This window comes from Ambystoma mexicanum, chromosome 4q (genome assembly GCF_040938575.1).
Source record: "Ambystoma mexicanum isolate Mex_15411 chromosome 4q, UKY_AmexF1_1, whole genome shotgun sequence".
Lineage (NCBI taxonomy): Eukaryota > Metazoa > Chordata > Amphibia > Caudata > Ambystomatidae > Ambystoma > Ambystoma mexicanum.
Genome location: NC_090928.1, coordinates 947,479,883 through 947,501,669, shown reverse-complemented (window position 1 = coordinate 947,501,669; position 21,787 = coordinate 947,479,883). Strand labels below are relative to the sequence as shown.

Genomic DNA, 21,787 nt, shown 5'->3' with positions numbered 1-21,787 from the left:
GTCCTCTCAACAGTCTCACAGTCTCACTGGTTTAGGGTTCCCTTCCCCAAGCTTCAATTCTTCAAATTTAAAGCAATTTAACACAGTTCTCTTTATCACTCAAGGTTCCAGTCTCCAAGTTGTGTGTGCTCAAATCATTCTGCACAACACTTCCTATTTGGTAGGCTTCTCAGGGTTCCCTTTCCCAAGCCTTCAATACTCTCAACACTATAAAGAAAACCAATAATCCTCCAACTTGGTTGGGCCTCTTGGGGTTCCCTTCCCCAAGCTCAGGCCCCTTCCAGGTTTCAAACACAAAGTCAGTTTTATCGAGATACACTTTGATTTCTTAGGTAGGCCTCTCAGTGTTCCCTTCCCCATGATCAGGCCTCTTCCAGCTTTTAACACAAAACAAAATATATCACAGTTTCTTTTAGGTTTCTCAGGGTGCCCTTCCCAAAGCTCAGGCCCCTCTGGTTCCAAACATAAATTCAGCTGGTCTGGAAGTGCCTTTTCCTTATATACAGCTTTTCCTACATACAGTACACTCATAGGGTAGAATCAGAGGCTTTGGAAAACACCAAGCCCATTGCTTTTCCTAAACGCAACCTCTCTGATCCTTTGCCCCTCTCTTTATTTCTTAATTGTGCTTGCCTTTCTGCCTTTTATCTTCAGGTGCATCCTGCACCACTTCCATATATTCATTTCCCTTTGTCGTGCACACTTGCACTGTCTTTTATTCCATTCGCTTTGTTGTGCACACTTGAGCTGTCTTTCTCGCTCTCTGTTGTGCCTCTTGTACGTGTCACCTCCTTCTGTCATGCACACTAGCACTGTCTTTTCCGATTGTGGCTCTTGCAGGCTTCTTTCACTCTTCTGTGCACACCTGCACTTGTTTCCTTCTTTCCGGGTCCCCCACACCCTTTCCTTTTATTCTGGACTTTACTTTTATTTCTGCGCTGCTAATGTATATTTTCACTTCCTTCCATGCCACTAGCACGCTTTCACATCCTTTCTTACTTTCTGTTTCTCAAAACTGTCCTTCTGGCTTAATACTTGACATTCAGTCTTGGCTTTGATAATCCCAATCTCCTTAGTTTTGCATATTTTAGGTTTCTTGAATATGAATCCCACAATGCCTTTCTTCTTTTGACAATGAGATTTCACAAGTCAATTTACTACAAATCCCAGCATGACTTTCTTCCTTTGCCTTTCAACTTCAAAATTAACCTAAATTGCCTTTCACCATTTCTTCTGCTAAGAGTTAAATAGAACATAGTTTTTGCTTACTTTTCACTTTCAGATCTCTGCCCCTCATCAGCCACACGCACGCCACTTGCTTTCTCTCTCTCTAACTCACCCTGGTAGCACAGCGCTGGCAGGCAGCTACTCGGGATCTGTTGGCTGAGGTCAGGGTCTCACCGCCTGCCCCTCAGACACCTCAGGGACCTCAGGGACCAGCAAACATCCCAGAGGAACGAACACTGGCCAGGACACAGCCAACAATGAGCAGCCCACCTTACTCTGGATCCATGGAGACATGGCTCCCTCATCACACTGCAAACCTCCAGCCACACTGGGTCAGCTTCTCTGCATCCCGCTCTCCAGTCCCTCCAGGATTTCTGTGCTGCAGCTTCCACATTCCAACCAGCATCCCCAGCTCGCTCATTCACATGTGAGAAGTCACACCTTTTATAGCTGAACACACAGTCAAGTGGAGTCAGGGGTATAGTTACTTACAAATGCCTGGTTCTGCCTGACTATTAGTGGGTCAGTGGTTTTCTGTAAAGTAGGTTTCCCTTACTTTCTCCATGTTATTCCTATGGGTAGTCATTATTGCTCCTAGTCGCCTCCTCCTCGTCTCAGTAGTTGTTGGAAATGGGGAGATGGGATGAGATTGAAAATTATCTTTATGGGTGGAATAATTATCGGATGACTGACAGAGGAAAGAAGGGAATCCCCTGGCCCTGTTTTTGTACCACTGGGGTGATTCCCTTTTTGTTAAATTGTCTCCTTCTCCTGGTCCCATTCCATAAAGGTACTGATCTTGATGGCTTGCCCTTGAGTCTGAAAGGTCATATTGTTGTTTCCTCTGACCTACCTCCCTGCCTGCTTTTGTTCTAACACAGTATTCCCGCCTCTCTCTTGGATCAGGGACAATGGAGCCTGCATACCCCATGAAGGCTTCAGGGACTTCTTCCTCCTTGCCTATTATCCTGTTGGAATACAACGTCTCACCTTGGCTATTTCCATGATCACAACCCCAGACTCCCCTACCCAGGTGATCCTCCCTCGCTCGTCCACACCCAGGTTTGGGTTCCGAAAGTGACAGCCCTCCCCTGGCCACCTGAATAGAGGACTCTCTGGGTCTACATGGGAGAATACACATAGGTTTCGCACAAAGGCTAATGAGGTCAAGAGACGGAGAATGGAAAAGAAGGAATTTGGAGGTAAAGAAAGTTGTGTTATAGATTGTGCATTATATAAAGAGAGTGAGATGTCGAAGCATACTGATGTCGTGAGTCTGCGAAGTAGAGAGCCGCTGGTGGTAGATATGACAATAGGAAATGTTATGAAAGTTAGGGTTGGAGGTTTTGTGAATAGAGTAGGCGAGAGAGATGAGGTGTGGAGTCATGGAAAAGAAATGATAGGGATAGAAAGAGTTTCAATGGTTTTGAGCACAGGAGAATGAAGAGAGAAGTAGGTGAGAAAGGAAGAGCAGTCCATGGTGAGGGTGGGGCTTAGCAATGATGTAGTTGGTACTCACAAGCAAGTAGCAGGACACAGCAAAGCAATAGCTCAAAGGAGAAAAGGCTGGAGGTTGGCCTTTACCTATTTGCCCTTTGCTGGGTTGCCAATGGCTGAGTCACCCCAAAGCAAGGAGTCAAGTACTGGAAATGGTGAGGAGCATCCAATGGTGGGAAGGGGAGGTGGGACCACCAGCCTGCATCTACAGAGCAGAGCAAGCCGGGAGATTGCGTCCTGGCTCCACCGCCCTGTTTGTAAGCTTGATGCTGGTGCAGGTGGCTGAGGGGAGCAGGCTGGATGGAGGATGCTACACTCAGATTAGCGGCAAGAGCCAGGCCGGCTCTGCAGGCAGCCTCAGGCAGATGCAATGAGTGCTTCTGGTGCTGTTATTGAGCTCTCTGTTGCTAACAGCCCAGTTGATGCCCATTGCAGAGGTAGAAAGACCCTACAGATAAGGGGTGTATCATGCAACTTTATTCCCTAGAAATAGGCAAATACTCTAAAATAATTTAAATAGGGAGTAAAAATACTCCCAATAAAAAATGGGAAATTGACACATATGAGCTTGTGCACCTGCTTTCACCCAGACAGATCCATGGATGTGTTTGGACCACTAGTTCCTGTGGTACTGCTAGAAGAAACAACTATAATTATGGAAGAGAGCAAATTTATCTTTTAATGTGCATGAATGACTTGGTGCAAAGATGACTTTCGCACAAAAATATTTCTGTTTTACAGTTGAACATATTTGTACTCATATTGGACTCATGTTTTTACTCCCTAAAAATAATTTTACTCCCAACTTTCAAAAATAGGAAATAAAATACTCCTACTTCAAAATGTTATCTGGAGCACTGGGAAAGACTGTTCAAAGAGGGTGGTTTTGGGGTCAGAGGTCACGTGAGCAGTCCACCGTATCGGTATACCAAGAAATCTCACCAATAACGCAGTCACGAAAAAGATCAATGAAGCTGGTCACTGACCCCCTGATCAAGAAGATCCAATATCGATGAACAATTCTGCCTCACAGTGAAAATGGCCACTATTGTAACACAAGGGGATGGTCTAAACATACTGAAGGATGATGTAGAGGTATGTAAAAAAAGAGGCAATCCATCTAAGGACCATTAAACAATCTCGTAATGAAAGCCTAGTCCCACCCCAACCTTGGCTGTCTTTGCATGCTTATAACACCAGCTAAACCCACTCACCCTCCCAACCAACTCTCTAGATCAGACCTTTTGGATTTTTTCCATATTAATTGCCTCATCTAATCTGCTATTGTGACCTCACATTTCATACTTTTGCCAGAATCATTCGTTCATCCACCCATGTTTTCTCATTTTGTTCCTGTTCTTTTTCCCTTTCATGGTTTTGTATAATCCTTTCCCTAAGCTACACCTAGTATATTTTTGTATTATCCAACTTATCATACCTTTTATTCTAACAATTAAAGGGCACCGTCCCAGTGCATTCCTTTCCACTGCACAATTTTCACCCCTTTTCTCCTCACAGCCTTAGGTGACTATCCCCATCTTAACACGTGGTCTGGCATTTTCTCTGACCCTTTTCCTGTGAAGTGGAACTGGCTGCATTTTTGCAGCAAACATCCTTCCCCCTTCGGCTCTCCCCACCATGTTTTATGAAGGATTGCATTCATAGCTTTTAATGCTCACACCAGCAACAGTAGACGGGGGCCTAGGCTATTATCTGATCACCACATCCATCACCCCCAAACTTATGGCAGGAGACATCTGTACCATTCCACATGCAGTTTAGATTTTGGCCTTTCACTTCACTGCAGCTCAATACTCAGGTAAGACATTTCTGTTTACTATCCTCATAATATCGGTTTATTTTTAATGGGTGTTTGCAGTACGTGAGTACATGCGAATGGCTGGACTGTGAAGATGTGCAGAGCCTCTACATTGGCCCACAAAGACCCTTATCCGGATAAAGTACCAATTCTGCCCTAGATTTTTGTATTTCAATTAGTTCCTACACATGCACGTGTTTTTACTTGGATTGCAACATTGCTGCATGATAGTTTGCTGTTCTTTGGGATCAGTCTCCCATGCAACATCTAGTACCTAAACTTTCTGGAATTCATGTCTCTAGTAAATGTTTGCAATGTTTCTATTTCCTTCAGGCAGCTGTGCCGGTCAGCTGCATTAAAAGTTAAATACGTTTCGTAAAGGGATGTGCTCCTCCATAGTGTGTCAGCAGACTAAAGCATTCAGGCGTAATTCCACTTTATTTACATAGCAGGGGCCTCTTTTTTGTTGATTTGTATGCATTTCCGCCCAAACTTCAGAGTAGAAAAGTTATGTGGTCATTGGTAACGGGTCATCTCTCAACAATGAAGGAATTACAAGCAAACATATTTTGCAGCATTTTCTCCTTTCTATAAAGATTCTTGTCTTTCCATAAAATTGCATTTTGCTTTAGCAATGCCATTTATTGTTGTCTTTACTGCACAGCAGAAGGTCAACCTCTCCAGTTTAGGCCCTGGATCTGAAGTGTGGTGACTGCAGTACATGTTTTTCCTTCCCCTGACTCAAGGGGAAGCTGCTTCATTTGTATTCAGTCTCGCTTATACCTTATGACAGCCTGAGAGCCATGATCGATGGATGAGGTCTCAATTTTTCCAGATTGCCCCATTTTATTGCCAGAATATTGTGTTCACTTTTCTGTTCTTTTCGATTTTGGAGTAGATCCTTCCCAGTCCACAGTGTCAACTGAATGAGTATTTGAGATTTTCATTTTCGACATAAAGAGGGTGGGTTTTGATGTGCAAAAGCCTCTCCCATATTTTCAGCACTGTAGTCCTAGACCTGTAACCTGGGGAGGGTTCCTATGGTTGTCCGCTATTCATGGTGTGCCCAGTTGGCGTCAATGTGCATTTTTCGTGACCCATCCGAAAAAGGTTCTGAGTTTGGTCTTGTCCTGTGCAGGTGTTTAGCTTCACCATTTCCTGGTCAGTGGATTGCATTCTCCAGGTATTTACTCTACTGGACCTTGTAACGCTGCAAACACCCTCATTTGAGCCTTTGACAGAGGTGGTTTTATGGTTATTGGAGTTGCTTGCTCTTGCTGACTTTCATCTTTGATTGTCATCATGGTGAACTGAAGACAGTGCTCGTCTCGTTCATTCCTGCAAATGTGTTCCCAACATACTCATTTTTAGAGATAGCCCTAGGTTTACACCCCAAGAGCTATTATTTAATTCCATTTGTTGGGAGAAAAGTCTCCCTTTTTATTTTCAATCACATTTTTTTCAATCTGATTACTTTGGAAGTTTACTGGGTGTTTTCTGTTGTTCACAGGAAAGGTCTACCTTTTAGGGCAGCACATTATTCTGTGTGACTATTTTTGTGTTTAGCAGGGAGGGTCTTCACATTGCCATAGCCTCAATCAGCAGGTATGGAAGTCTGTTTTTGGAAAAGAGTTTATATGCTATGTCATGAAGATGTTAGTGGGGTACATGCTTAATTTGAAGATCACAGGTGTTCCAGTTGTATTTGGGAAAGCTACAAATGTGATGTTTTTTGTATCATGTATTTAGCTAGGAGAGAGATTCCAAGTCCCCATTTGGCATTCAAGTCTTGATTGCTGTCTACTGTTTGTTACGTATTAAGACATATATGCAGAATGAAGGGTAAATAGCTTTGGCTTACCTTCATAGAATGATAAATGGATCAGGAAGAGGGATACAGAGGTAATGCCTAATTACGTATGCCAATACCCAAATTCCTAAATACTCCAATTCCTATTCTTCTTTATACCATTCACTGTGACCCTTATAAATGAATGGGTCAGCAAACCACACATGTATTGGGGCTTGAATATAGGCAGGATGGCACGAGTGAGGAATTTGAGAGACGAGTTTAATAAAAACAAAAAGGATATTTCTAGGATACAAGGTTTGTGCCCGTTGAACCATCTGATTACTTACCGATAATCTTCCTTTCACCTAGTCCTGATCTTAATTGTCCCAGAGCTGCTAACTCATGAAGGCATCACATTTCCCCAGATAGTCTTCTAAAAAATATAATCTACACTTTTTTCTTTAAATCCCATACAGCTCACCACCATGATATATCAGCTATCAAAATCACCTTACCCATAATCCTCCTGTTAGCATATCAAAGGAGTCAGGCGATTATAAACCTAAGACAGGAAGATGTTAGGCAGAATCCTGTGCAGTTCCCTTGGGGAACACTGCAAAAAGAATAAGACTACAGGAGTAAGCAGTAAACCCAATTGGTAGCAGTCTGCACCACCCACATTTTCCTGGTAGCTGTGGCTGAGCAGTCTCTCAAGAAGACTAGGGCAGTGTGTAGAGTATACACAATAGGGCCAAAAACACAGTAGAGCAAACAAACACTGACCAGAGCTTCATATACAAAGTATATAATTATTTATTTAAAACACACTTTAGGCAATATACTAGCACTCTAAATCAACAGCAAGTTAAAACACAGTCAGGTAAAGTATACGCACCTCCCTTAATGATTATCAAACAAGTCTAGGTCAAAACACTACTATTTGTTAAAACAGATGTGAGCACGTAACCTAGATGGCACTCCAATAATTCAGTGAAAGGGAGAGAAAAAGGCAGAGCATGGAAATAAAACAGGTCCCAACACTTTTAGGAGTTCTCAGCAAGGGGAGAAAGGCAGTATATACTGTAGAGCCAAAGTTCATAGGCCAGGCCCACTTTAAATGGAGCAAAGCAAAATGTGCCCAGTATCACATGGTTTAAAATGCACTAAAAGTCTTTGCAGAATGTTCAAGAGGTTGGGGTGATTCAAGAAGGTAAAGTTAGAAGGTCTGGGGCCAACCCAGTTGGAAAGCCAAGGATTTAAGGGTCACCTTTAGCAATCCGAAGAAAGGGAGGCTAGGTGGAACACAGTACCTTAAAGAGAGAGGAAGCTCCAGCGGTGGCAGTTGTTCCTGGCAGTGGTTGCAGTTTGTTGTTCCGACCAGGGGAAGAGAAGATCTCGTCGAGGAGGAAACTTGGAGTCGATGCACTGCACAGGGATGAAACCAGCCGCGGAGTTCTCCGGTTAAAAGGAGCGTCCCTTTTATTCGCGGTCAAAGTGGTGAAGCTTGGCTATCGGGCCGCCGGGGTGCTTGGCATGGGCAATTCGACCAAGAGACGTCGTTGGAAGGCGAAAAAGGGCGAACTGGTTGGTCCCACCAGCTCAGAGGAAGAAGACTCGTCCAGCAGAAGATCTTCTCTTGTCGTTGGGAAAGTGGTGAGTTTGTTGCAGCAGGGCTCCACCGGTGGTGTCGTCGTTGCAGATGGCTCAGCTTCTTCCCTCTTTGGATTCTTAGGTCCTGTGGCGACTTCTGAAGTTCCAGTCCCAAAGGCCCTGCTTTTATGCAGAAGAAAAACCCCCATTCAACAGCCTAGCTGTCACTCAAACATGCTAAGTGGTGAGCCGGGCGGCTCACCACTGGCCCAATCAGAACAGAGTGCGACTTGAGTTGCTAAGGCAACGCAGTCCAGGGTGCCAATTCCCCTCCCCACACATCCTGTGGAACCCAGACAGAGTGGCACCATTTGGAGGGCTTCTGTGGAGAAGCCCGCCAGAAAGTGGAACAAAGGGCCCGTCCTTGGTCAGAGTTACAGAGACGGACACGAACGCCATTTTAGAAAAGAGTTCTGGCAAAAAGACCCAACCGTGAATTTAATATTAAATAAATAATCCGGCGGTATCTTTAACATTGCACCAAAAAGTGGTGCATTTAAAATCAATGGAAAATCCCATAGAGAATATTCCTGTGGAATATTTTGCGTGGTAACCACGGCCACCAGCCAGAAACTCAACAAGGGGGACTGGACAATGCCCCCTTGAAAACAGACCCAGGGGCAATATAATTAACCCCTTCCAGTACTTCCACAATATGATGGTTTGTACTGGTTCTGTTCACAATTTAGGACTAGTAAAGTCAATGGTGACTTTACATGCCCTGGGAGACAGTAGTCAGTCCCAGGGTATGGAGTCTATGTTTGGGGGTCACCATGACACCCGTGTTACTGCACTGAGAGTGCTGTGTAACACATACACAAAATAAAGATGATGCTCTATGGAGTAAAAGACCCCATAGCCCAAGATCACACAAACAGTCAGAGACATGCCTCAAATCATGCCTAAGAGTGGGAGTAAAAGAGTCTCACTCTTAGCAGGAGAAAAAAGCAAACCCCAAAAATCCAGCAAAGCTGCTGGGGGACTCACTAGGTTTGGGAAATTAGCCTTATAAGAGAATTCTCCCTAACACTCACACCCTCCAGACTAAGGGACCGGAGGATTGAATCCACTCCTGGATGAATCTCATACCTTTAGTCGGTTATAAACATCCTAGAGACCACATTTTGGTGGTGACACCTTGACCTGTGTTCAATGGATAAATCAAAGGTTTTCCTTTGTAAGCTATATGACCTACAAACCCTTTGAGGAACATCTTCCTTGTTAAATCCATAGGGGATCTGGTTGACCAGTCCCTCAGAAGTTGGTACAACTTCTGAACCTGTGTTAGGCTTTTTCAAGGGGTCCTTATAAAGGATTCCCTTAGATCTAGAGGGGCCTCTAAGGTTTCTCACCACCTCTCTGTTGGGAGCAGGTTGGCTCTCAGGCCTCTTGGTTGGAGGGGTTGGGGTTAGGCAATGTACCTGCTTCCGATTCCTCTTAGATCTTACATTACCTACTTCATGAGTTTCACTCCCAATACTAGGATTTGGGTTGGAGTCTTCAGTAGAAGGTCCAACAGTCTGAAGGTTTTTGGCCTTAAGACTTTTCTTTTCTGGTTTTCCACCAGCACTGAGAATTACCAGTTCCCTCCTAGGTAGTGGTCCAGTTGGTCTATCCTCCTCTTCCTCAGAAGCAGGGAGAGTCAGAGACTCTAAAACTGGGGGAACAATGATGGAGCTTGGTTCGGGCTCCCATTTCCCTAACATTTTAGCCTGAAATGTGCCTGGGTTAGAGGTCAATTTACTAACACCAGGGCTTGTAGTGGGGTTCTCAGTAGAGGTTCCCACAGGCGTAGAGTGGTCCCTTGAGGTGGCCTCTCTAGACAATTTGGTTAGGTTCTGTGTCTCCACACTGGGAGGCTCAGGGGTACTGGATACTACTCCTAGAGTTTTTAGATCATTCCTCAACAGGACTCTCCCAGGCACCTCAGTCTGAACACTGACAGGGATCCTCACTGCCATGTTATTACACTGAATGAGGGCTGGTAGAATAGGAACCATCTGGACAGGGCCTCCAGAATTTCTAGTGGGACCTTTGGGTGCTTAGCCACATCTCAGGTTTGAAAAAGCTTTCATCCACTACTGTTCTGCTAGCCCCAGTGTCTCTCCTGGCAGGGGTATCCTGGCCAGTGACAAGAACACTGTCCATATAATATATTTCAGAGTTGGCTGGTAGGGAGTCATAGATTTCCCTATTCTGGCTGCTAACCAGACCCATAGGCAATAAGAATACAGTTGCTTGAAGACCCAAGGGTTCTTCAGCAAAGACTTCAAAGTGAGCACTAGCCACTTGTACTTCCTCCTCAGGAGTGAAGGCTAAGGAGACTGTGCTGATGCCTGTAGGTCTACCCTTACATTTGGGATCTCCTTTGACATGGTCAGTTGCCTTACAAACATAGCATATTCCAAATGCTCTCTGGAATGGTGGCTTGTTCTGACCTCCTTCTGGTTGGTGACCAGAAGGTACACTAGCCTGATGGGGTTTCCCTGGTGGCTTACCCTGGTTATTTTGTTGTTTGTGGCCCTCTTTGGTATGGGAGGTATAAGAATTCTCTGGATTCACTTTTGGTGGCTGCTTTCCCTCATCCTTTTTCTGAGTGATCCCTGAATCCTTGTGAGTAGCCCTTTTGGCCACCCACAAGTCAGCAGCCTTAGCTAGTTTTCTAGGATCTATTTCCTTTGAATCAGCTAAGTGCTGTCTGAGCTCAGGAGAGCAAGCATCATAAATTGACTCCAACATCACAAGTTTTCTCATTCCCTCATGTGTTCACTCTGTAACCCTTAATCCATCCCTCTAAGTTCTGCAAACTTTCATTCACCCAGGTAGCCCAAAGGGTACCATCATGCTTTTTGAGGATCCTAAACATCTTAAGGTACTGGGAAGGGGTCTTCCCAAATCTAGCTATCAAAGCTAGCTTCACACATTCATAGTCCATCCTATCCACCTCCCCCACTCCATTACCACATCAGATGCAACCGGGGGGAGCCTAGAGAAGAACCAAGGGAGCAACTGATTCCCTGTGATGTCCTGGAGCCCATGATTATATTCAAACATAGCCAACCAATCCAACACATCCAACTTATGTTCATACATACCCAAAATCTCCTTAGGCATCCGGGGTCTTTTGGGACTGGAACTCCTAGAGGATCCGGGGGGAAGAAGTATTTTCAACAGACAATTTCTTCATCTCTAACTCATACTTGAGCTCCATTTCTCTGAGCCTTAGTTCTTGGTGCTTTTGTTCAGTTTGGGCACTAATTATTTTGAACTCTAATTCAAGTCTCATTTATTCTAGTTCAATGAATTCCGGACTTAATGTGGGACCTGAGGTCCAGTAGACACAGCTTGAGGTGTTAGAGCAGGCAGAGGGCCAGTGGGGACAGTTGCATTAGTCTCACTTTCCTCTTCTGAATCTACAACAATATTATCAATACTTTGATCCATATTATCTTCATCACTGTTGTCTACATTTGCTGGGGATGTAGGCTCCTCTGAACCACTACCCAGACTTTGATTCTCTAACAATCTTTCTATAAGTTCCATTTTCTTGCCTTTTACAGGAAGATCCTATGTCTACAAAGAACGTTTAAACAATCAGCAGTTTTTGCAGAAAGGGACTCCTGGCTGTAACCTTCTATAGTTTACTTGTTTAAAAAATAGCTTTTACAGTGCTAAGCTTTGTGGTTAGTTGCACTAAAGTATTTAAAAGCACTCTAAAATGTATACTCAATACAAATCCCACCGCTGTACACCAATGTTAGGCAGAATCCTGTGCAGTTCCCTTGGGGAACACTACAAAAAGATTAAGACTACAGGAGTAAGCAGTAAACCCAATTGGTAGCAGTCTGCACCACACAGATTTACCTGGCAGCTGTGGCTGAGCAGTCAGGCTTCTCTCAAGAAGAATAGGGCAGTATGTAGAGTATACACAATAGGGCCAAAAACACAGTAGAGCAAACAAACATTGACCAGAGCTTCGTATAAAAAGTATGAACACTTTAGGCAAAATACTAGCACTCTAAATCAACAGCAAGTTAAAACACAGTCAGGTAAAGTATACACACCTACCTTAATGATTATCAAACAAGTCTAGGTCAAAACACCACTATTTGTTAAAACAGATGTGAGCGTGTAACCTAGATGGCACTCCAATAATTCAGTTAAAGGAGAGAAAAAGGCAGAGCATGGAAATAAAACAGGTCTCAATACTTTTAGGAGTTCTCAGCAAGGGGAGAAAGGCAGTATATACTGTAGAGCCAAAGTTCATAGGCCAGGCCCACTTTAAATTGAGCAAAGCGAAATGTGCCCAGGATCACACGGTTTAAAATGCACTAAAAGTCTTTGCAGAATGTTAAAAGAGGTTGGGGTGATTCAAGAAGGTAAAGTTAGAAAGTCTGGGGCCAACCCAGTTGGAAAGCCAAGGATTTAAGGGTCACCTTTAGCAATCCGAAGAAAGAGAGGCCAAGTAGAACACAGTACCTTAAAGAGAGAGGAAGCTCCAGCGGTGGCAGTTGTTCCTGGCAGTGGTTGCAGTTCGTTGTTCCGACCAGGGGAAGAGAGGATCTCGTCGAGGAAGAAACTTGGAGTCGATGCACTGCACAGGGATGAAACCAGCCGCGGAGTTCTCCGGTTAAAACGTGCGTCCCTTTTATTCGCGGTCAAAGTGGTGAAGCTTGGCTATCCGGCCGCCGGGGTGCTTGGAAAGGGCGATTCGACCAAGAGACGTCTTTGGAAGGCAAAAAGGGCGAACTGGTTGGTCCCACCAGCTCAGAGGAAGAAGACTCGTCCAGCAGAAGATCTTCTCTTGTCATTGGGAAAGTGGTGAGTTTGTTGCAGCAGGGCTCCACCGGTGGTGTCGTCGTTGCAGATGGCTCAGCTTCTTCCCTCTTTGGATTCTTAGGTCCTGTGGCGACTTCTTAAATTCCAGTCCCAAAGGCCCTGCTGTTATGCAGAAGAAAAACCCCCATTCAACAGCCTAGCTGTCACTCAAACATGCTAAGTGGTGAGCCGGGTGGCTCACCACTGACCCAATCAGAACAGAGTGCGACTTGAGTTGCTAAGGCAACGCAGTCCAGGGTGCCAATTCCCCTCCCCACACATCCTGTGGAACCCAGACAGAGTGGCACCATTTGGAGGGCTTCTGTGGAGAAGCCCGCCAAAAAGTGGAACAAAGGGCTCGACCTTGGTCAGAGTTACAGAGACGGACACGAACGCCCTTTTAGAAAAGAGTTCTGGAAAAAAGACCCAACGTGAATTTAATATTAAATAAATAAACCGGCGGTATCTTTAACATTGCACCAAAAAGTGGTGCGTTTAAAATCAATGGGAAAATCCCATAGAGAATATTCTGGTGGAATATTTTGCGTGGTAACCACTGCCACCAGCCAGAAACTCAACAAGGGGGGACTGGACAGTGCCCCCTTGAAAACAGACCCAGGGGCAATATAATTAACCCCTTCCAGTACTTCCACAATATGATGGTTTGTACTGGTTCTGTTCACAATTTAGGACTAGTAAAGTCAATGGTGACTTTACATGCCCTGGGAGACAGTAGTCAGTCCCAGGATATGAAGTCTATGTTTGGGGGTCACTATGACACCCCTGTGTTACTGCACTGAGGGTGCTGTGTAACACATACACAAAAAATGATGATGCCCTATGGAGTAAAAGACCCCATAGCCCAAGATCATACAAACAGTCAGAGACATGCCTCAAATCATGCCTAAGAGTGGGAGTAAAAGAGTCTCACTCTTAGCAGGAGAAAAAAACAAACCCCAAAAATCCAGCAAAGCTGCTGGGGGACTCACTAGGTTTGGGAAATTAGCCTTTAAGAGAATTCTCCCTAACAGAAGAGGTGGGCGTTGAGACTGTGGTGGAAGAGCAGGGCTAGGTATAAAGAAGATTACCTGTAAGTAAGGAGACAATTACCTCCACGTCCGCTCTTTTTCATCCCAACACTACTCATGAAGAATACCAAAACCAATGTTGGACCCAAAATAAAATTACTGCAAAATGCAGTGCGCATTTAGTAGTACCAAGTAAAGCTAATGTGGCCCTCGTAGAAGAGCAGAGTGAAGGACTACAGTGGAAAAAATATGATATGTACGGCCAGGATGAAAGAAACAATATTCATGAACAAATGTCATAAGGGGTATCCCGGGAGACAGCCCTACAGATGTCGATCAGGGAAGCACGTCTTGCCTCCACCCAGGGTGTGACCATCCCTCTGGTATGCCTCCCTTCCAAATTCTCCAGAAGAGGGAGTGTCTGAAAGGAAATAAGCCAGAGTGATAGTGACTTTTTTTAAGTTACTGACTAATCGTCATAGGGGAGGCTTTGTGACCCGGACTGACACTCCCATAAGTCACAAAAAGACTGTTTGATTACCAAAACTGAGAAGTCTTATTCAGGTAGGTGAGGATGACTGAGCGAACATCCATTGATGACAATGGAACCCTTTTCTTCTATGAACGATCCAGCAAGAGAGCCAATAGGACAATCCCCTACAAAAGATATAATATGATGGCCACCTTGGGCCTGAAGGACAGATTGCAACAAAGGGTGGCCGGAGTGATCATCAGGTAAGGAGAACAGCACAGCAGAAGTCCAAGCTCACCAATCCTTCTGCACGGGGTACTCACAATCAAAAAGATGGTTCTCATGGTAATGTGTTTCAAGTCTGCCAGAAGCAGAGGTTCAAAAGGGAGGACCCTGAAGGGCCTGGAGAACTAGGGACGGTACCCTGGAGGAGCCATAGACTTCACCTTAGGGCATGAGATGGAAAAGTTCTGAAGCAGTCTGGGGATAGTATCATCTGCTGCATTTAACTCAAACAAGTGGCCGAAAAATCCGGAATTGCAGAGTGGAAGGAGCCATCCCCAAATGAAAGGCCTGCTGCAGAACCTGCTGCTACCCAAGGAGACATAATGAAGTGGCAGATGATTTCGTCTGCCATGACAAGTAACAGAAGTAGCCCAGTACTGGATGTAGGAACCAAGAGTGGAAGGTTTCCTAGCACCCAGAAACATTCGAGAGATGGGACCAGAGAGACCCTACCTTCCGAGGCTCTCCCTCGCAACATCCAGGCCACCCATAGACAGCTGGTGATTGGCATGTGGTTCTATGACAGAACAGGAGAAGGGAGTACGGGAAGAAGAAGAGGAGGGGCAGTTGACAACAAGAGAATGGGGAAGCAAGTTCTTCCAAGTCCAATAAGATGTGATCAAGAAACCTCCTGCTCGGCTGACTGGTCTTCCTCAAGATCCATGGGATCAAGGGAGGGAAGGGGGGATGAGCAGCAGATAGAGGAACAGCATTGGCCAAGGACATTGTTCACTCATGCACCAATCTCCGGAATCCTGAAGCAGAAGGGTGGGAGGTTGTGATAGTGAGAAAAGGCAATCATTGATATCTTCGAGAGACCCAAGTGACTTGTGATTATCTGGAATGGTAAAGGCGGGATGGTCACATCCTAAAAAATAAAACAGTTACTGCTGGAGGAATCCGACAGAGTATTCGTATTCCCCCAACTGTGGGCTTCTTTCAGAAAAAACTAAACCTTCTCTGCTCAAGAACTCGCCTGGAGGGATCTGAACAAAGTGGAGAAGTCCAGGAGGGCTTGATGGATGCCCTACAACCCCCTCTAGTTAGAGAACTAGATAGACTACTGGGAATACCAACACCCCTGCATAGCTGTGGTACCCATAACAGCATGCAGGTGCTTGTGCCGATGGTAATGACAGCTGGCAAAAGAGGATTGAGAGGAAAACTCTATAGGAAACTGGCAACTTTTAACCTCCACCGAAAGGTTGATCTTATCTGGTCTAAGACTGGGATGAACCTCTGAGTTCATTGAGCTTATGGTCCACTGCTGATGGAGATGCCATGACAGAAGCAGATGTGCACAATGAGTGATGAATACAGCTTCTCCCATCAGGCCCTGTATCTTATCATGCCTTGGTACACTACAAGAAACACAGCTGAGACACCTCCGGAATGATGAACTTCGTCCTGGTCAGAACGAAGGCTTCGATGAAAAGAAGATCTGAAAGGGATTGTGATTTCTTGATGTTGAGGACAAAGTCGTAGGACGACGGGAAGCTAGAAACCCTAGCCATTTCTTCTACCACCACTTGAAAGACGAAATCTTGGACCTGCACATTGTCTAGATAGGGGTAAATGATTACACCCTGCTTGAGAAGTTTCCCCACCAAGGGTGCCAGAGTCTTTGTTAACACCCTTGGTTTTATTTAAAGACTTAAGTGGATTACTGAAAACTGAAAGTGCTGTCCCCCAGCAGTGGGAACCGCAGGAAGGTATAGACGGATGCTCCTATTGGACTGTGAAGATAAGTACCCCTGAGATGCAGGGACACAAGCTGCACCAGTTGACAATATGGGAATAATTTGGTGAAGTCTTAAACAAAATTTGTTAACCCCCCCCAAGGTCCAATATGAGCCTGTGGCCCCCTGGGAGTTTGGGTATAAGAAACACTATGTGACAGCACCCTTTGCGCGTGGATATGGGGGAAACTGCACAAATCGCTGTCTTCTACTGAAGATCCAGAATCTCCCTCTGCAAAGCAGATCCCTTTTGAAGATCCTTGGGGCAGGGTGTTCAGAGTTTCCATTTATGGATGTAAGGAGACAAATTTGATGCTGTAACATTTTCTTACAATGTCCAATGCCCAAAGATCTGAGGCAGAGCTGTTCCAGATAGCCCTGAACTTAAAAAGACTTTATTCCAACGATGCTGCTGCTGTGGCACCCATCCAGTGTGGGGGGAGAGTAGGAAAGTAATGAGGATGAAGAAGAGAGGAAGGAAGACTAATCTCTGCCCCTGTGTGATCAGGACTTGCCCCTGGTCTTTTCTTCTAGCATTTCCTTAATGAGAGATCTGATCCTCTAAGCAGAGGAGCTGCAGTGTTTTTTTCTCTTTGAGGAACTCAGTGGCACAGGAGACTTGGAGGAATTGGCACTAGGAGTCATCTGCCTTTGTCTGTGCTTCTCTGAGCGGACATGTGATCCCATATTCACAGTATATTACAGCAGAAGAAAACAGACAAAAATAGAATAGTATGATATTCCTTTTGAACTGCCAGAATTTGGAGAGTAGCACTGCCATGTAAACAAGAAAGTTCCATAAAAGGAAGTCAGAGCCAGTGCGCAGATGACACTAGCCATCTTACTAGACACAAGGAACCAGGATTCCCTACCCGTAGCAATGGGAGCAAAGCTACCAAATGTTGCTGAAACCACCAGAGAAGTAGATCTGATGAGAATGTCTGCACTCGCCGAGCCTAGCATCAGATAGGGAGGTCTCACCTGATTGAGGCAAAGCAGCCTGAAGCACGGAGGGAAAAATGCATCATCGCTCTGCTGGCTCTAGTGTTTGTAGACTGGTTGTGCCAGAATGCAGACACCAACCAAACAGTGGGACAACCATGCAGGACCTCAGCCCTTGGCCCAGCTCCACCCCAGCATATGCCCAACAGAAGCCACAAAAGTCGTTCCCAGATGGAGACAATAGAGAAGAGAGGAAGACAAGCCCAATATGCCTCATCACAGAGCAGCTGCACCAAGGGTAGCGGAACAAACTGGACTATGGGTAAGGGGATTCTGACATACTCTAGCATGGGGGTTGTATTATATAAATATATGTTGAGAGGATTTTTTAGAAGTGTCTGGGATAAGGTGGACTGCCTTCATGAGTCAGGACTGGGCAAGGAAGAGAAGATGTGGAGGATATAGACATCCTTCAAAAAATAAGGAATGGGTCAAGGACGAGAAGGATTTGGGAGTAATGGGGACTACAACTAGCAAAACAGAAAGGTTATGGCTGGAAGGTTTTTAAGTTATCCTAACCTCTGGCATTACTCTGGGCATCCCTCCACACCACAACTAATCAGGACATTTTTAACTGATGCAAAAAGAGTGTTTTTTTTAATGAAGTACACTTAATCTTTAGTCAATGGTACTATAAATATATGTCTATGTAAAAGGCTCATTTTGTGTTTAAGATTGTTTTAGCGCTAACTAAATTCTGTAAATAAGTATATCTGAACAATCCAACAAAATGAGTGAAAAGTAAAAAAGTTGGACAGGTGAGTATGGCGGCCTTGTTTCAGACATGAAAATGTTTTGTTCTGATGTAAAATAAACTTCTTGTGCCTCATTTTAAAGGGTGCAGTGTGACCGCAGTCTCTAACATTCAATCATCACTGAATTTCTGTGAGTTGCATAAACCGTCGTAATGTTTAGAAAAACAAGAGACCCCACATTGCGGGCATTCTGGGATATTCTTTGAATCCTAAATGTGGACGTGTGTAGTGGAAACCAAATCTAATGGTACGTTTCATGGCATATGTTATCATCACATACAACCCAATTGGATACTTTTCAGAAAAAATACTGTAAGAACAAGCACCAAAAGATGTTGACTGACCGTTGCTTTACTACCATGAATTGCTGACACTACTCTGTTTTAATGCAACGATTACACTAGATCGTTGCCAAAAGCATAGCTCTCAACTCACCCGCTTTTGGCGGGTGTCACCCGCCTTGAAAGCTGATGAATCACCCGCCAAGCTCCTCATACGCCCATTCACTTCTATGGGCCTCTCACCCGCCAAAAAGAAAATCGGGTGTTTTCACCCGCCTTCGTGACAAAAAAGGTTGGGAGCTATGCCAAAAGGCCGAGACATTATAAGGTTCTCAGCCCCCACTACCCACATGATCACTAAAAAATGAAAATATAAGAAACACACGTGTTCTTTTGTATTGTAAATAGGGATAGGTGGTATGTGGTAATGGCACAGATACGTGCATTATACTTCATTAAAGTTATCTGTTTTAGCACGGACTTGTGCTTCTCGTTACACAGCGGCAATGAAAAGTTATTTTTGCATTACAAAGTTAATACATTCAATTATGGAAAATGAAGTCTTGCTGCAGAGGGCTCCGCCCAGAAAGTACATTATGCGCAGTACTTACTTGATTACTTCTAAAAGAGAAACCGAGGGAAACGTATCACTTTCCACTACAAGATGCAACCAAAATGCATTTAGAAACAGTAGATAGCCGAAACAGTAGATAGCCTTAGCATGAACGCTATGTCAGTGTCACGGTCATATGCGTTCATGTTTGCAAAGGCATGCATCTGTTTATTTTATTTTCCTGCATAAAATGCCAGAAGTGTTCAGCGCTCACGCGCACGAGAAATACTCCGCCAGGAAACATACGCCGCGCCTCATGCGCAAGCCCTACCCTAGAAATTAAAGCAGGAAATAAATCCCCATTGACAGCCCTTTGCCACACCACAGGATAACTCAAATTAACAGATGGTACCTGCAATTCCCTGCACTCTCGCGTGTCTTTTTAATCCCGGATATGAATCAGGCAAGCAGTGCAGACCACTGTCAAAAATGTTGAAAAAGATGGGTATCCCTCCGCCTACACGTTATAGGCTGAAGCGCAGCTATAAAAAAAAAAAAAAAAGGTCCGCTGAGGCGCTCGGTGCAGGGCTGGGGACCTGCCCAGCAAACTCTAAAGCTGGGCCAGTTCCTCAAGTTGAAAATGTAAGGCAGTTCCTGCCGCCGGGATGTAAGGCGGCCGCTGATTGGCCAACGCTAACATCTCTCGGTTGGTCTTAGTGTGCTCCCTTGGTATTGGCATAACCGAGTTTCCTGATGTGCTTGTTCATTAACTACTGTCAGTCAGTGGCGAGCTCTACTTTGTTTGCTGTTATATTTTCCCTCTGCATTATTCTGTATCTTTTATCTTGTTTGAGTCCAATGACAAAGGCAGGTTTAGTCTTGTGTCCCAGGCATTTGAATTCGAACCAATTTTCAGATCAACATGTGCAGTGTGAATAATCAATTTCGTAGACAACTCTGCGCCCACCCTCGCACCTACTAATAACTACGGTTAAACGTGATTGATCTGTCAATGATCATACACAGGGCATCACTGGAATCTCATTGAGGCATTGTTCTCAGAGTTTCCTCCTTTTACCACAAATACGTCCCTTTCTGCCTCTCTTAATATGTTGTGTAGGTGACCGTTAGGTAAGATTTGATACAGTCACACTGTGTAAGACTACACAACTTTATCTGCTTGGTAGGTAACGCACCTTTTGGCAGGTCCCTTCAGAGGGACATGCTGTTAGAGCAGAATTCGACATTTGTGGACCCTTATTCTGTGTGAGACCCATAGTTTAATTTAGTTTAGTTTGTTTCTGTTTTGTTTCTGTTTTTCCTGGACTTTTGACTCACTGTCACTTATTTTGAGCGTGCTGCCATTAGTAGACCTAATGGCTACCAGGCTAGGGTACCTTTTAGGCACCCATTTTGTTGATTGGCAATGCATATCACTCAGAAAGTGCGTATGGGAATAGGCTGGTGGCAGCTGTGTAACTTACTTTTACCTACACCTTTTCTGTAGCCCTTTACCACATTAGTAGTCAAATATCCATGTATGTTGAGCAATTGGGTACTAATGCATTTTAGAATTCTTACAACCCCTCCATTGTGTTTTGTGGCCTCTACTTGTTTGTTAGGACTACAAACAATGGCCAAAAAGGTGGTTCTGCCTACGTCGGCTCGTGCAGAGCCTACCCTGGTCTTGCATGCATAGATGCCTTTTTTTGTTTAAACTGGTTTGAAGTCTACTAGACTTCCCAATGGACATATGGTTGGGTGTGCCTGAGTGTTGGGAAGGTTGGCTAGTGAGCCCTGATTGGCTGATAGGGTTTCCTGTCCTGCTGACCCTCTGGGGTGGGAACCCCTGCTACCTTTTTCTTTTTTTAAACAATTTTTATTGATTTTATTACAACCAAAACAATACACAAAAAACATGCAGTACATAACAAATATTTCTGAGTTTACATTTATATTTCCATGTCTGCTGCTGCCTGACCCTCCCCCCCCCCCATCCGAGCCTACTTCACTTCTCAATTTGCACCTGTTTCTTCTAGCGGGGTTCCTTTTTCTTTTTCTGTGTCCTCTTCAGAGTCCTGGTCGCTCGACCAATCGTGGGTTGGCCCATACATTGTGGCTACTAAGTGCTTCCAGGCCGTCAGGGCTTCTGCTTCTTCCTTCCCTCCTCTGCACCCCGTTTGCTGCCATGCTGTTGATTCAGCATCAATCCATTTCTGGAGGTCTTTCCACCAGACTTCTATCCTAGGTCTGTTGCATGCCTTCCATCCCATGGCAATTCTACGCTTGGCCAGTATGTACGCCACGTCTTTTAATTTGCTCACATGTTTTAGTTTGTGTGGCCGAGGGAATCCTCCTAACAAACATGCCCACAGTGATCCCACATTTATTTTGATCCCCTTCTCATCTAGCCGGTGGGCTACTTCTTCCCAGAATTTGACAATTTCTGGGCATGCCCAAAACATGTGTGTCATCCCCGCATTTTCTTTCCTGCATTTGGGGCATGTTTGCTGTTTTGCGTTCTTGAATCTAGCTATCTTTTGAGGAGTCGTATATGCCCTGTGGGTTATATATAGCTGTATTTGCTGTAGCCTCACGTTCCTAGACACTTTCTTGTGGTATCCTTTGGCCCTCTCCCATATCCCGTCACTCATGGGAACACCGGCCGCTTCTTCCCAGTCGTGCCTTAATTGTGCCACTTCGTTCCCTACTTTGGACATCAATAGTTCGTATAGTCTAGATATCTCATGCCCTCCATCTGCTACATCATATATTGTTTCTATAGTGGCATCAGGTTCCTCGTCTAATGTTACTTCCGACCATGTCTCTTTGATCCGCCGTACCATTCTGTTATATGCGATATATTGTC

The 21,787-nt window shown here is 44.7% G+C and overlaps 1 protein-coding gene across 3 annotated transcripts in view; it reads right to left on the bottom strand.

Moving 5' to 3' along the window:
- The window catches only part of TRERF1 (transcriptional regulating factor 1), a 2,539,264-nt gene extending 2,519,725 nt beyond the window's left edge, over positions 1–19,539 (bottom strand). For all 3 annotated transcript variants that reach the window (XM_069608500.1, XM_069608502.1, XM_069608501.1), the window contains exon 1: positions 19,331–19,539. The gene's annotated coding sequence lies outside the window, so the exon portion shown is untranslated. The remainder of the gene's footprint in view (positions 1–19,330) is intronic.
- Between the last annotated feature and the right edge of the window lie 2,248 nt (positions 19,540–21,787).